The following is an 8417-nucleotide window of genomic DNA, read 5'->3' as shown; positions in this document are numbered from 1 at the left end:
TTCCTGCCTTGTGCCTTGTGCTGGCTGGGATTGGCTCCGGCAGATCCCCGTGACCATGTGTTAGGATATAGCGGGTTGGATAATGACCGACTGACTGACTAATTTAATGTAATAAATTTAACTTAGTGAATGGAGGGATGGATATATTCATAAATAAATGATGCTGAAGTTGATAAGCTGAAAATGAATGAATGCCTACAGTTACAGTATATTTACATGCATTTGTTCAACAGATAGTTTTCAAATGGTTCAAGAGAAATGCAGGTACTAACACAAGAAGAGAGCAACGTGAAAAATTATAGCAACCATGGAACTGCAGTGAAGCCAGATGACTTGGTGGCCATCTTGTGAATTTGTTTAAGTTGATATTCAAGCCATACTTCCTGTTTAGAAGGCAACCTACCTTCCCTCCATAAGGCAACAGGAGGCTTATGACTGACAGGTGTAACGTTGCTTGTGACAGCCTGGTTTTACTGTATGTTCCATTGTTTTACTTACCCGAGTTTTGATGGATCTCAGTCCAATAATTGCAAACACACACATGGTGACCTGTAGAATTACTCCAGTTCCAATGGTGATGAACATGACGATTGCTGTGCTGTAAATTACATCCTGGAGAAGAATTGGTAAAACATGGAATTTTCATTTTAAGTAATATGTGAAGTTAATCACACAGGTCTATTAGATAAGGAGTATAGCTCACCAAATGTATGTCCCAACAGAGACCACTGCACAGTTTCTCACCGTAGTGCCCAATAGCTGTATAAAGTACCTTTTGAAACTGATAGACGAGGTCACTGGTATTCACCACTGCCCCAATGATATTCAAAGCTAAGCAGGCTGTCACCTAGGGAAATATCATAAACGTCTGAAAAATGTAGAGGCAGCATAATTCATAAAAACATCGAGCGTTTAAGTAGATTGAAAGAGACCTTCCTGGAATCAGATTACCATACGGCAAAGACTCTGTCATAATTTTATACCTTCCATAAGAAAATAGACACCTGAATGGGACTGCCAGAGCTAAGAGAGAACTGTTAAATCCAAGTTTGAACCATTCTGACTCTAAATAAGAGAATGGTTCCTTATTGATGGTGGGAATTGTGGGTTATTCTCTTGCTGATGTAGAAAAGCATAGGCACAACGATATACTGCACAATAATCCCAATGTTCTCCGGCCAAAATGACCTCAAAGATGAAGCCAAATATTTTCTTCCTGTTTCACACTTGAGTGACTGACACAGCTAGTCTGACAATTTAGTGATCTACTGCCTTGGTCAGACTGGGCATTACAAAGAAAATAAAAAAGCAAAAAAGACTCACCATTTTTTTAGTTGGTTTGCGTTCAGATGCCATGCAAATGATTCCTGATAGTACCAGCTACAAAAGTAAGCAGAAAGAAATTGCAGTTGTACCATTGAAAATGAGACACTAAAGCTGCGTACATAGAAATCATGGCCAGTGTTAAATAAGTTGATAATGATAATGTGCAGTTCAGTTATGACAGGACCAATCATTGTTTGCTTCATTTTACTAAAACATGTGAATCAGTGATGTGCAATGAATGAGGAAAATAATTATTTTGCACTTGTCTTGGTCTCTGAACGAATGTACTGGTAGAGTGACATTAAAGAATGAATCTTGTCGAAGTGTACGTAGTGCGTGGTACGTTTTACATTGCATTTAGCAACAGCCCAGAGCTATCATCTTAACTTTACTTAAGTGATTGCTGTCTTCGGGAAATGTCCTATCAGCTACCTGCTTCAGCAAGACTGTCATCACAACAGCTAGCCAATAACTGACTTGGCAGATGACACCAAGCACCTCCCACTGACCAGTTCACTCTGACTGCGTGACTATGACTGTCTCACTACACTGACTGATTAAATGAACCAATATGCCTCCTACTGATCTGGAGAACGACTGCAATTTCATTCATGGGCTGCAGTCAAGAGACTTGCAGTTCAGTACACTGAAGTAATTCACCGAAAGAATAAGTTCATGTTCTGAACCGAGGAATGTACTGCAGACAAGAAACTCGTAGTATGTTGAATCTCAGTTCAGTTCACTGATCTTATAAGTATGGGAGATTACATCACACAGGACTGGATTTTAAAGAAAGAAATTGTGGGAGATTAATCCAAAATTGAAATAGTTTTATTTAGTCGTATTTCAATGTTTTCATAGTTTTATCATGTTGTGTGCACTAGTCTAAGTCTCTATTTGTATAATTGTTTTTTGTTTCTATTTATTATTGAAATTTTATTTATCGTCAAAATTCTATAAATTATTATTATTATTATTGTTCCTCCTCTTTCTTCTTCTTCTTATTATTATCATCAACATCATCTTTCCTTAAAGTCCTGTTCTATTTACTCATGAAGCCCAGTCCATTCCTTGAGCTTAGGGTTACCATGAGGATGTGATAGTTCATTTGATGGATAAAGTCCTCTTCCTCCTCCTCCTTATTATTATTATTATTATTATTATTATTATTATTATTATTATTATTATTATCATCATCATTTTTCCTTAAAGTCCTGTTCTATTCACTCTTGAAGCCGAGTCCATTCCTTGAGCTTAGGGTTACCATGAGGATGTGATAGTTCATTTGATGGATAAAGTCCTCTTCCTCCTCCTCCTTATTATTATTATTATTATTATTATTATTATTATTATTATTATTATTATCATCAACATAATCTCTCCTTAAAGTCCTGCTTAATTCACTCAGGAAACCCAGTCCATTCCTTGAGCTTAGGGCTACCATGTATTTGTGATGGTTCACTTGATGGATAAAGTCTTCCTCCTCTTCTTCTTCTTCTTCTTCTTCTTATTATTATTATTATTATTATTATTATTATTATTATCATCATCTTTCCTCAAAGTCCTGCTCAATTCACTCATGAAGCCGAGTCTATTCCTTGAGCTTAGGGTGAGGATGTGATGGTTCATGTGATGGATAAAGTCCTCCTCAGTATTATTATTATTATTATTATTATTATTATTATTATTATTATTATTATTATTATTATTATTATTATTATTATTATTATGTGTGTATTACTTATTTTGTTGCTTGCTTTTTACATTGTTTTGTATTGTTAGGTGGTTAAAGTTCTTACACTGTTATGATGCTATTCTAGATTTTAAACTAGAATATAGCCTGTATTGTTTTTGAAGTAAATGAATCAGTGATTAAAGATTTGAATCACTTTAGTAAACTGAACAAAATGAATCTAATCACTAAAAAGAATCGTTTTGCACATTACTAATGTAAATGCTAAGCTACCTTTTTTTACAGCCACTACTATGCATACCAGAGCAACTTCAGTGGCACCAAACCTGCAAAATCAGAGAGCCACAAAGAAAATGTTACAAACTGGCAAAGGACAGCTGTCCATGCTTGTAAGGCATTTAAATGGGAGGTCTGCTTTTTTGTTCTACATACATGAGCAAAATGATATTTCATGAACTGTCCTAATTCTCTGAAAAAAAAAAGAAAAACAGTGTCTATCATTCCTGACAGGAATCCGTTCATGGTTGGACAACACACTGGTTTTAACTTGCTTGTTCCTCCAACACGCTGCATGTCACCGTGATCAGCAAGTACTAGTCACTAAATGTATAGTCACATGTATGCAGTAAAGTGTACACAGTAACCTGAAAAACGTACTTGCATGTCTCCTCAAAGCAGCTGACAGCAACACAATATCAACAAAAGATACAAACAAAAAAAGAATTCATGGCATGCAATGCCTAAATATGATTATATTCAACCGGGGGCCTTCACCTCTGGCCCTGAAGCGCTACTGTGACTGCAGGTTTTCATTCTAACCCGTTTCTTAATTAGTAACAAGTCTTTGCAGTTAATTAACAACTTTTACCTTCATTTTAATTGATTTGTTTTTAAGATTCAGTCCTCCGAATTGCGGCACTCAAACAGAAATGATATTTGATGTGATGTGAGCCAATAGATGACCAGCTAAATCAGGTACTCAGACTCCAACCAGTTTCTTAATTAGAAGGTGACTCTTTTTGTTAATGAAACCCGTTATTTAATTCCATGGCTTGGTGTTGCTCTCACTCTACCACAACAAACATATCCAAAACTGTTGGTTTTCTTTTTTCTAAGACCACCATCAAAATGTTTTGTGGACTTGAGCAGGCCTTCAGTTTTTTACATTTTTATATATCGTATGATGGACACTGAACAGATGGTCATGTGATGGCTCGTTATATACTTCATTATTATTTGGCTGTTAATTAAGAAAACACATTTTTGAAGGGATAAAGGAATATTATTGTTAAAATTTATAGCAGTTTAAGTCAGTGGGAAACCGATGTTTTCTACTATTTGAAATTGGAAAAAAGCTAATTCTCAGTTAGGGGATCTGTGCAGAACTTTTTCAAAACCTGGCAGGATCAAATCAATATATTATTTTAGAATAAGCTCTTAAAGCACAGAGGAAGTAATTCTCTCCACATTTCTTTTTCTTCTTCATTCATCTCTATTGCCCTATTAAACTAATCAATTTAGATCTGTTTACAAGCTTTAAGTTTTACTCCATTGGCCATGCTCTCTTTCTCAGGGGTGGGGGCCGTTTGTTTTCAATCCTATCTTTTATAAAAATTGATCTATTTTTATGGAATGACTACATTAAAATTAATAAAATTAAAAAAAAAAATGAATAGCAGTTCTTCACCAACAATAAACTAACTTGGAATTGTTATGATGTGAAGTGTCAACTCACCAATACAGCAGCAATTATCGGTGCCAACGACAGGTTGCCAGAAACAACAGCATCTGTCCAAATGGATAATGAGAAGAAGATGTTGGTTGCCCCCAGCATCAGGATGGCAATCTAGTGAGACAGAGACACCAGGGCAGTAAACATGTTTTGATTTTAACGCATCATTTATTTCAACTGTGGTCTTTGCCACTAATTGTACTAATTTTCTAAATCACCTGTCAAGCTACCATTGTTTATGCACATCATTTTGATTAAACTATTCTTTTTTTTTTTTTTTTACATTTTATTAATTTTATTAAAATCAAATAATATTCCATACAAGCAAGTCAAGTTTAACAAAGCTATGTTTGAAACAAATCACCCGCCACCCATGATAGCAGAGTTAAACTTTAATAAGAGTAAAAATAGGTAAATAAATAAATGAATAAAAATAAATAGAATAAAAAAGAGGGGAGAGAATCCGCTTCCTCTATTTAAATGCTTATTCTAAAATGTTATTGATCAGATCCTGCCAAGTTTTGAAAAAGTTTTGTACAGATCCTTCAAATGATAATTTGATTTTTTCCAATTTTAGATAATATATAGCGTAAGTTTTCCAGTGACATAAAAAAGATGCGAGCTAGGATTCTTCCAGTTGAGCAAGATAAGTCTACGTGCCAATAGTGAATAGTGGCCATTACAGTTTGCTTGTCCTTCTCCACTTTAAGCCCATCTGTGAGCCCACCAAACACAGATGTTAGTGGATTAGGAGGGATTGTGACACCCAAGGCTGTCTGAAAAGAATTTAAAAATTGTGGTCCAGAATGATGTTAATTTGGTGCAGGCCCAAAGCATGTGGCCCAACGAGGGTGGACCTTGATTGCAACGCTCGCAGGTTAGATCTTGCCCTGGAAACATTTTGGACAATTTTAAATGAGACAGATGCACTCGATATATAATTTTAAATAGAATAATGGTATACTTATGCAAATATGGAGCTCGAGTGAATTCTGTGTCATTGTTTTTGCATTGTTAGACACCATCGCCCTTGTGGCAGGAGCCCTATCTACTGTAAGTCTGGATTTAAAACACAATTAAAGTCCCCAGCCTTTATAATTTTATGAGTGTTCACATTGGGAATGGATGCAAATATGTTTTGGATGAAGTCTCTATCATCTACATTGGGCGCATAGATATTTATCAAAATCACTTTACAGTGAAATAAATCACCCATGACAATCACATATCTCCCTTCAGGATCAGATATTACATCGATTACTACAAATATTATTGTTCTTTGTATAAGAATTCCCACACCTCTAGTTTTCTTTGTTAAGCTGGAATGGAATATTTGGCCAGTCCAGTCTCTGTGCAGCCAAAACTAATCCTTGCTTAATAAGGGGGTCTCCTGTAAAAATACTATTTTAGCATTTAGACCGGTTAGGTGGGAGAATATTTTCTTTCTCTTTAATTCATGATTGAGTCCTTTAACATTCCAGCTCACAAAGTTAACTGTTTGCTCATGAAGATATTGCTACTGAACTTTTGCTGTCATTTTGTAGTCTTAACTTAAAATAAGACAGCTTTGACCTTAATTTCCCCGTTTTCCCAGAAGTTATTGCCATGAAGCTTAATGTTACGTTGACGCTTATAATTATAAGGATTAAAAGTATAGATTAGAAAAAGCTTGCTCTTTTTCTCTCCCCCCCTATTAAACTATTCTGTCTACTATTCATCCCCAATATGTCTTCTTCTTTTCAGACCAGCTTCTTTGTTGGTGATATTCCACAGAAAATTAATTTTAGATTATTGATCAGGGAAAGCAGGAAATCTAGATCACATCTCTTTGGGGGGGTCCCTATAACATAAAGTAGTTTTTAAATTTTGTTGCAGTCATTACCATTCATGATGTGTTCTTCAGGGTGTAATGCAATGACTGGCTTCATCTCCCATCTTAGGTAGTGAAAAAGCAAATGGTTGTATGTTGTTTGAGAATCTTGTCTTCACTTGTGCATTTTCCCTCTGCCTTGGTTAGTTCATTTCCCTCCCTCTTTGTATTTCTAAATCCATTTAGTCCTATTCAGTGTGACAGGGTTCAGGGGTCTATCCTGGCAGGATGGAGCTCAAGGCAGAAACCAAACCTGGACAGAGTGCCAGTCAGTTGCAGGGGACACTAGCGCACACATGCACAATAAAACGCCCTGGGAGAGTTTAATGTTGCCAGTTCTGCTAAAACGTACATGTTTAGAATGTGAAAGAAGAATTTTGTCAAGTCAAGTGGCTTTAATGCAGAGATGATAAAGACACACACAGACACAACCAGTTTAAACTGTGCAGTGGAAGTGTTGTCAACTGTATACTGCATATGGTGAATACCATGCCAAAGAACTTTAAATCAAAATTCACAAACAACTATTTGTGGAAATGGAAAACAGGATGGTTTACGACATATTCAGTGTAACACACTGACTTGAAACTGTAACGAGCTGCATGCATTTTCAGCTGTCAGTTGTGTTCATTGTAACTGTAACCTATGAGGGACGTTCAGAAAGTTCCCGCACTTTTTTTAACTCTATTAATTAAGAATTAAAAAAAAAAATGACATCACTTTTCTACATAGTCACCTTTGTTTGCGATGCAATTTTCCAAGCATCATACCAACTTTTTAATGCCCAATTACTACTCTTCCCCCCGTGTTCACTGTTTCCAACAAAAATATAAAAGTGCAGAAACTTTTTGAACGTCCCTTGTACAATGTATCTTAAAGCCGGATTAGCCTGTGTTGCTTACTCAAACCTGCAGTATGCAGTAAAATATTTTTAATTTGACTAAAATCCACTAATATTGTCTCAACCTGCTTTAAGAATCACCACCCTAAATAGCCAAAGAGATCCAGCATTTTTAAAGCAGGGCTGTGGAGTCAGATTTGGAGTTGGAAGCAATTATTGGGTTACAGGAGTCAGACTTGATCAAAATGTATCGACTCTGATTAAACATAAATTGTAAAATATTTTGTTAAAATTTCCAGTTTCACCTATATTCAATTAAACTATTTTTCCTTCTACCCTTTTGGTAGAAATACAGCCTCTGTTTTAACTTTTGACATCACTACAGCCTTTAAACCTGAGCTTTAACAGGTTAGCGTGCTGAAAAGTAGTCTGATGATTTATGATGGCAACAATGAAATGCCATGTGTCTTGTATGTTGTGTTCTTTCAAGCAACATAGTAACTGCATTAGTCTAATTAGTCAAATTGAGGGATCAGGGTTGAGTCGGAGTCAATGGTACAATAAATCAAGGACACAGAGTTGGTGGTACTATACTGAAGAAGCTGAACTGAGAAGTAGGAGTTGAAGTTGGTGGTACCATTCTGTAAACTGAGGAATTGGAGTCAGTGGTACAATAAATTGAGGAATCAGCATTGGTGGTATTTTAAATGAAGGAGTCAAAGTCAGTGGTACCATAATTTAAGGAGTTGGAGGAACTAATTAGGAGTTGGAGTTGGTGGTACCACAAATTGTGGAGTTAGAGTTGGTAGTATGATAACTTGAGGAGTAGGTATCAGAGGTACTATGAATTGAGGAGGAGGTGTCAGTGGTACTATGAATTGAGGAGTAGGTGTCAGAGTTGGTGGTACTATACTGTAAATTGAGGACTCTGAGTCGGTGGTATCATAAATTGAGG

This window comes from Polypterus senegalus, chromosome 10 (genome assembly GCF_016835505.1).
Source record: "Polypterus senegalus isolate Bchr_013 chromosome 10, ASM1683550v1, whole genome shotgun sequence".
NCBI lineage: Eukaryota > Metazoa > Chordata > Cladistia > Polypteriformes > Polypteridae > Polypterus > Polypterus senegalus.
Note: the sequence above shows the minus strand (reverse complement) of the source record.